The sequence below is a fragment of the Rattus norvegicus genome, chromosome 7 (genome assembly GCF_036323735.1).
Source record: "Rattus norvegicus strain BN/NHsdMcwi chromosome 7, GRCr8, whole genome shotgun sequence".
NCBI lineage: Eukaryota > Metazoa > Chordata > Mammalia > Rodentia > Muridae > Rattus > Rattus norvegicus.
In genome coordinates this window covers 56,095,156-56,101,097 of record NC_086025.1, presented here as the reverse complement: position 1 = coordinate 56,101,097, position 5,942 = coordinate 56,095,156, and the positions used below count along the sequence as shown (strand labels likewise).

The following is a 5,942-nucleotide window of genomic DNA, read 5'->3' as shown; positions in this document are numbered from 1 at the left end:
AAGATTAGATGTTTTTAGGGAGGTAGTCATAGAATTGTAGGTCTTCTCTGCCTTATACTCTGCAGCTTTTTAGTGCCTGGATGAAGAAGATCATAGAGCCAGAGGGACTAATTATAAGTTAGATTCTAGAGGGAAACCCTAAATGATAGCTAACGATGGCCATATGCCATGCTTCTGTGGTTGAACATTTGCCTCAGCTAGGAGGTTGAGCTCTTCTTAGTCTGTCTGTGTCCCAAATTAACCTAAGCCTCCTCTTCCACCTGGGTGGCAACCACACTTCTTTCATTATTAAGAAAATAGAATCCATCTGATATTTGACTATGTGCCTCTGTATCTGTTTCCATCAGATGGTGAATGAAACCTTTCAGGAGACACTTATGCTAGGCTCCTGTCTGCGTGCAGAGTATCAGTAACATCAGGAATTGGTTCTTGTGTGTAGGCTATGTTGAGATGGACCTGCCATTGGTTGGCGGTTCCCTTAGTCTCTGCTCATTTTTACCCTCATATTTTGTAGGCAGGACAAATTTAGGATTGAAGGTGGGATGATGTCCCCCTCCCTCCTGGAAGTCCTGCCTGGACCGGGGTTGGCCACTTCAGTCTCCATATCATCCTGTGGAAGAGTTGGGGATAGGATCAAGGGAGCCAATGAGGTCAAGAAGACCTACAGAATCAACTAACCTGGGCCCATGGGTGCTCATGGAGTCTGAACCATCATCCAAAGAGGAGCATGCAAGGGTTGGACCTAGGCCCCCTACACATCCCTAACAGATGTGCAGCTTAGTCTTCATGTGGGTCCCCTAATGATTGGAGCAGAGGCTGTTTCTGACTCTGTTGCCTGCCATTGGATCCCTTTCCCTAACTAGTTTGCCTGGTTGGGCCTCAGTGGAAGAGGATGAGCTTAGGCCTACTGGAACTGGATGTCCCAGGGTGGGGTGGTACCAAAGCGGGGTTCCCCTTCTCTGAGAAGAAAGGGAGATGGTAAAGGAGGAAGAACAGTTGCAATCGAGATGTAAAGTGAACAAGTAAATAATTAAAAAAAAATGAAAAAAGAATCCAAAGAAGTCATTTGACTTCTTTCTCTGTACTCCATTGGAATCTTTTCTTCTTTCAAAAATTTTATTTCTATTTGTGTGTGTGTGTGTGTGTGTGTGTGTGTGTTTTCTTCTAAGACAGGGTTTCACTGTATAGCCATGGCTGTTCTGGAACTCATTTTGTACACCAGGCTGGCCTCAAACTCAGACTCTTGCCTGTCTTTGCCTCCTGTGTGATAGTATTAAAAGTGTGCACCCCCATCCTCTACCACTGGAAACCTCTTGGTGTCTCCCTGAATCTGTATTCAGAAAACACACAGGAGGAATTGGCCTTAAATGTGTGATTTCCAACTTGTAAGCAGATTGTTAATACATCCCAGAAGCTCGAGTTTGTTAATCCCTCCTTGACCCCCCTGCTTCTCAGTGTTCTGTGCTTTCTCTCCTTCCCTTGGACCTACATCAACTTCTAGTCTTAATTTTATGGATAGCTCATGTCTTATTTTCCAGTTGTACAGAAGGCTGAGTCAACCTGAAAGGACCTCTACAGGTACCCATGAATGAATGGGTTTGTTACCACCATCTAAGTACAATATCCTGTCCTGTTCACCCTTGTGACTATAGTCTTGAGTGAGGTCAAACTTCTCCGTTGTTGGCTAGATCCTAACTTCCTCCAGATATTCACTGACATGGCCCAGATACCAGCCCACTCATCTGTCACCACCTATGCTTCCCTCTCGATCACACTACTTCCAGCAGCCCACAAATGCGCATCACTTAGAAACAGCAATAACATGGTCCTTTCCCATAACTGCAGGGAAGTGGAGGTAGAACAATTATGAGTCAATGCTGGCATCTGCTCCCCAGAGAGTTGGAAGCTAGCCTACATGAGCTCCTGTCTCAATAAACAAAACAACAAAAAATGAACCTTGACCTCACTTTGCCTGACTAGCCCCCATGGATTCCCCTCCTTTCAGTGTCAAGTTTCTCAGAAGCCATACCTATTCTTGTCACCTCTAATTATATTCTTCATTCTCTCTTTAATCCCTTCTAGTCAGGCATTTCCATCACTAAGCCAAGAAAGTGTCTTATCAAGGTCAATGAACAGTTCCTAAGGCGTTCTGATGGAGGTTCCTGCCTCTCTTCTCTTGAGCATCTGCTCAAGCTTTCCTTGAAGTCCTTGCTCCCATGTTATCCAGGACCTCATCCTTGCCTGCTTTCCCAACTGTCCTTCTGGTAGCTACTTGTCAGATTCCCTTTCTGGTTCTTATTTATCACCCCAGCCTTAGATGCTGGGGACATGCTGAGCTTGGTACATTGACCTCAGCTGTTTCGCTTTTTATACCAGCTTTGTTGGTGGCCTTGCCTGGTCTCAAGACTGTAAGTTTTATGTGATGTACTCTGATTGTTCCCAGCATCCAAAGTGGTTGGTCAAGCTTGATGTTCTCTGATCTCACAGAGCCTGCATCCAAGGCATCAGAGCATTCCGTTGGCTCAAATTCCAGAATGCTTCCAGGATCCAGTCTGTCTTGTCAACTCTCTGCTAATCTCATGCCAAGCCACTGACAGCTACTGCCTAGATTATTGCAGTCGCTTCCTAGATGGCCCGGCTACTGTTCTGGCTTCTCTCGAGTCTGCAGTTATGACGGCAGCTAAATGAGCAGCTTGACACCTAAGTCAGAACATGTGCTTTCCTGGCTCAAAAACTTTGCAACGCTTCTCTGTTGGACATGGGATAAAAGTCACGGTTCACCCTCTGCTGGCCAAACAGACCCCATCTGTTCTGCTCCTACTCTCTCCGCTCTCTCCAGACACTCTTTTCTGACTTTATCTCTTGGACCACTGTTTGGGTTTCTTCCTGTTCCTTCCCAATGCACATACTTGCTCAGAGCCTTTTAAATTAGCTTTGTTTCTGCCTGAAAAGCCCCACCCCCACCCATCTCTAAGACTCCCATGGCTCATCCCTCCCTTGAAGGTTTTTAACTGAGTGTCCCTCTTTCTATTTCTTTCTAAGTGGCCTCTCTAAAGTTACTTCCAGACCACTCTGCACGAGTTTCCTGATCTCTCTACTTTATCACTCGACGTTTACCACTCCTTTCCACTGAAGAGACTCTACGTATCCATCTCACTATTCCTCTCTTGCCAGAAGCTACATTCCACAGGTTATGGATTTCATCATTAGTATTTCAACCACCCCAAAACCTTCGGTGCCTGCAGCCATACTCGCTGTTTGATTGGAAGAATGGGTTCTAACGTCTACAACCCCATGGGTGGCCTATTCAGAGAGTAGGTATAAACGGGGGTCAGGTCAGTCAGTACTTCCTCTCCCCTTCAGCTCTCAGTGATTGTCTGACTTTCCCTGAATTTCTCCAACTGCATATGGGGAATCAAATTCTCAGCCTTCATTTATCAGGTCAAAGGGCTAGGTGTGGATCACTTAGAACAATGCCTCTGGCAATAGAAAATGCTCAGTAGATTCTACCAATCATTGTATAATCATGCTAATCAGGATCATCAAAACGCTCATTTCTGTTTCAATGATGCCATTTTTTTCTTGTTTTCCTCCATGTTAATATCTATGGTTTTCTTCTTATATTTTTGACTTGTTTTCCTTCACCAGACTTTTACTTGAAAATGGGTACCCTAGATCTTAGGGCTGGACCCTCTACTTACTGTCTGACTATCTGTCTATCATCTTATCTATCTATCTATCTTTCCATCCACCCACCCATCTATCCAAACAAACAACCAAGCAGCTATCTGTCTGTCTGTCTGTCTATCTTATCTATCCATCTAATTTGTGTATGTGTCTGTGTGTGTTTCATCCAATGTCCTAACAACTAATACCATTTATGTTTGTGACTTCCCATGTCTGTCTGCAGCACAGGCCCCCTGCCCTTTATTGCGAGCCGCCCCTTCCTTGATCTTGAGGTCACTGCCTGGACATCTTTAGAGACTCACATGGCTGTCATGATTTTAAGTCATGGGTATGGGTTCTTTACTGTGTTTCTTTTCCCCACTCTAAGTGTGAGCTGGACTTAGTGACTTGCTTTTACTGAAAAGAAGCCATCAAAAGCAATGAATGATGTGTAGTTTCTAAGGACTCAGTGTGGCTGTCTCTCTCTCTTAGATTTGTCCAACTTGGGGACCAGTGAGCAGAGTCTGCAGACATCCTGGCAGCTCCCTGATGAGGGGGAAGGTAAGCTCTTGCTGGTGAGGAACTGAGGGTGCGAAAGTGGGAACCCACATACACTGAGACATACCTCTGGTGACAATGGTGACAGTTCCCCTTGCTGTGTGGAAGGCAGTGTACTGGGGACCCTTTGCTAAAGCCACTCAGCTAGCAGCATCTAACTACCCCTATGGAACCCTAGCATAAATGCCTGCTGGTTTAAATCATTAAGTTCTGTGGGAATTTCTTGTTAAGGAGTCTCCAACAAGGTTAAGACCCAACAGTGACCATGGATTTGTCTGTAAAATTTTTTATATATTTTTGAAGTCTTTGTTTCATGTCTCAAGGTGAGCCCTTCTGGTGCCTGAAGTATGTCACGCTGTTTCTACTTAGAGGCCTTTGCTCTTTCCACTTCTAGCCCAGAAACCTCTGTGTCTACCAGTTCATGAGACTGGCATTTACCTCTCTGGATCAGGGTTAGTTCAATTACTGTCTTCCCAGAGATGCCTTCTCTCTGACCATTTGTGTAAGACAGACAGGCACAGACATACACAGGGACTCTCTAGGCTGATTCTCTGCCTGTGTTCTTCATGAGGAAGATTGTAATTTTGTGGGTTTTGTTGATTCCTTCTTACCTTTCTTCTCCAAGGACAAGAAAGTGTCATGGACTCCAGGCTGGGGAAGTTCTTGCTACAGAAAAGAAGCTTCACATGCTGTGTTGACTGAGAGAATGTTAAATAGACGATGAAGTAGACAAGTTGAATTCTGCCCTCTGGATCAAGTCATCTCAGGGGGCCCAAAACTGTCTGATTGTGGAGTGTGGCAAAGAGCAGAGCTGTCACCCAGTAGCCAGCATGACTGAGCTTGAATGGCTGAACACTGCAGTCTGTGTATTCTGACATGTTTTACATGACACTAAAAGGCACATAGCACAAACCATCTAAGCTTAATGTGAGCATATATGTATGTTTAAAGAAAAATACAATTTCTCTCAGTGATAGAAAAAGTTCCAGGTGGGACAGAGGCTCAACTATCCCCAACAGATTGAAGAATGAGTCCTCAGCAGGAGAAGAGCTCCCTCATGATGCATAGCCAGGCCTTGCTCAACACTCCTGAACTTGTACTTAAGAAACTGACTTCTGGGCTAGAGAGATGGCTCAGTGGTTAAGAGCACAAGCTAGAGTCATCTGAAAGGAGGGAACCTCAATGCCTCCATAAGATCCAGCTCTAAGGCATTTTCTTAATTAGTAATTGGTGTGGGATTTCCTAGCCTATTGTGGATGGGGTCATCCCTGGGCTAGTGGTCCTGTGTTCTATAAGAAAGCAAGCTGAGGAAGCCACAGTGAGCAAGCCAGTAAGCAGCACCCCTCCATGGCCTCTGCATCAGCTCCTGTGTCCAGGTTCCTGCCCTGTTATCGTTTCTTTCCTGACTTCCTTCAATGACAACCATGCCATGAAGTGTAAACCAAGCAAACTCTTTCCTCCCATGCTTTTTGGTTACGGTGTTTGTTCAGCAACAATAACCCTAATATATCAGTCATTCCATTGCTGAGTGATTGGGGGCAGAGCTGAGATAGGATCGGGAGTCCAAGGTCCACCTAAGCTACACAGTGAGTTGAAGGCCATCCCGAGTTGCATAGTCAGGATGCCTATGACTATAAAAAGAGAAAGACTATATATAGTTGAGGACAAAGTATGGCTGATACAAAGAAGCAACATTTAGCATTGCAGATAACGACTGC

At 45.0% G+C, this 5,942-nt stretch overlaps 1 long non-coding RNA gene across 2 annotated transcripts; it reads left to right on the top strand.

Annotated features, from left to right (window-relative positions):
* Nucleotides 1–2,511: 2,511 nt before the first annotated feature.
* LOC120093851 (uncharacterized) lies at nucleotides 2,512–5,139 on the top strand. 2 transcript variants are annotated; one of them, XR_005487603.2, is made up of 4 exons: nucleotides 2,545–2,704; nucleotides 3,043–3,314; nucleotides 4,159–4,227; nucleotides 4,850–5,139. It is a non-coding gene; the product is annotated as an uncharacterized LOC120093851 (long non-coding RNA). The 2 variants fall into 2 exon arrangements; XR_005487602.2 differs by having other exon boundaries at nucleotides 2,512–3,314.
* Nucleotides 5,140–5,942: the final 803 nt, after the last annotated feature.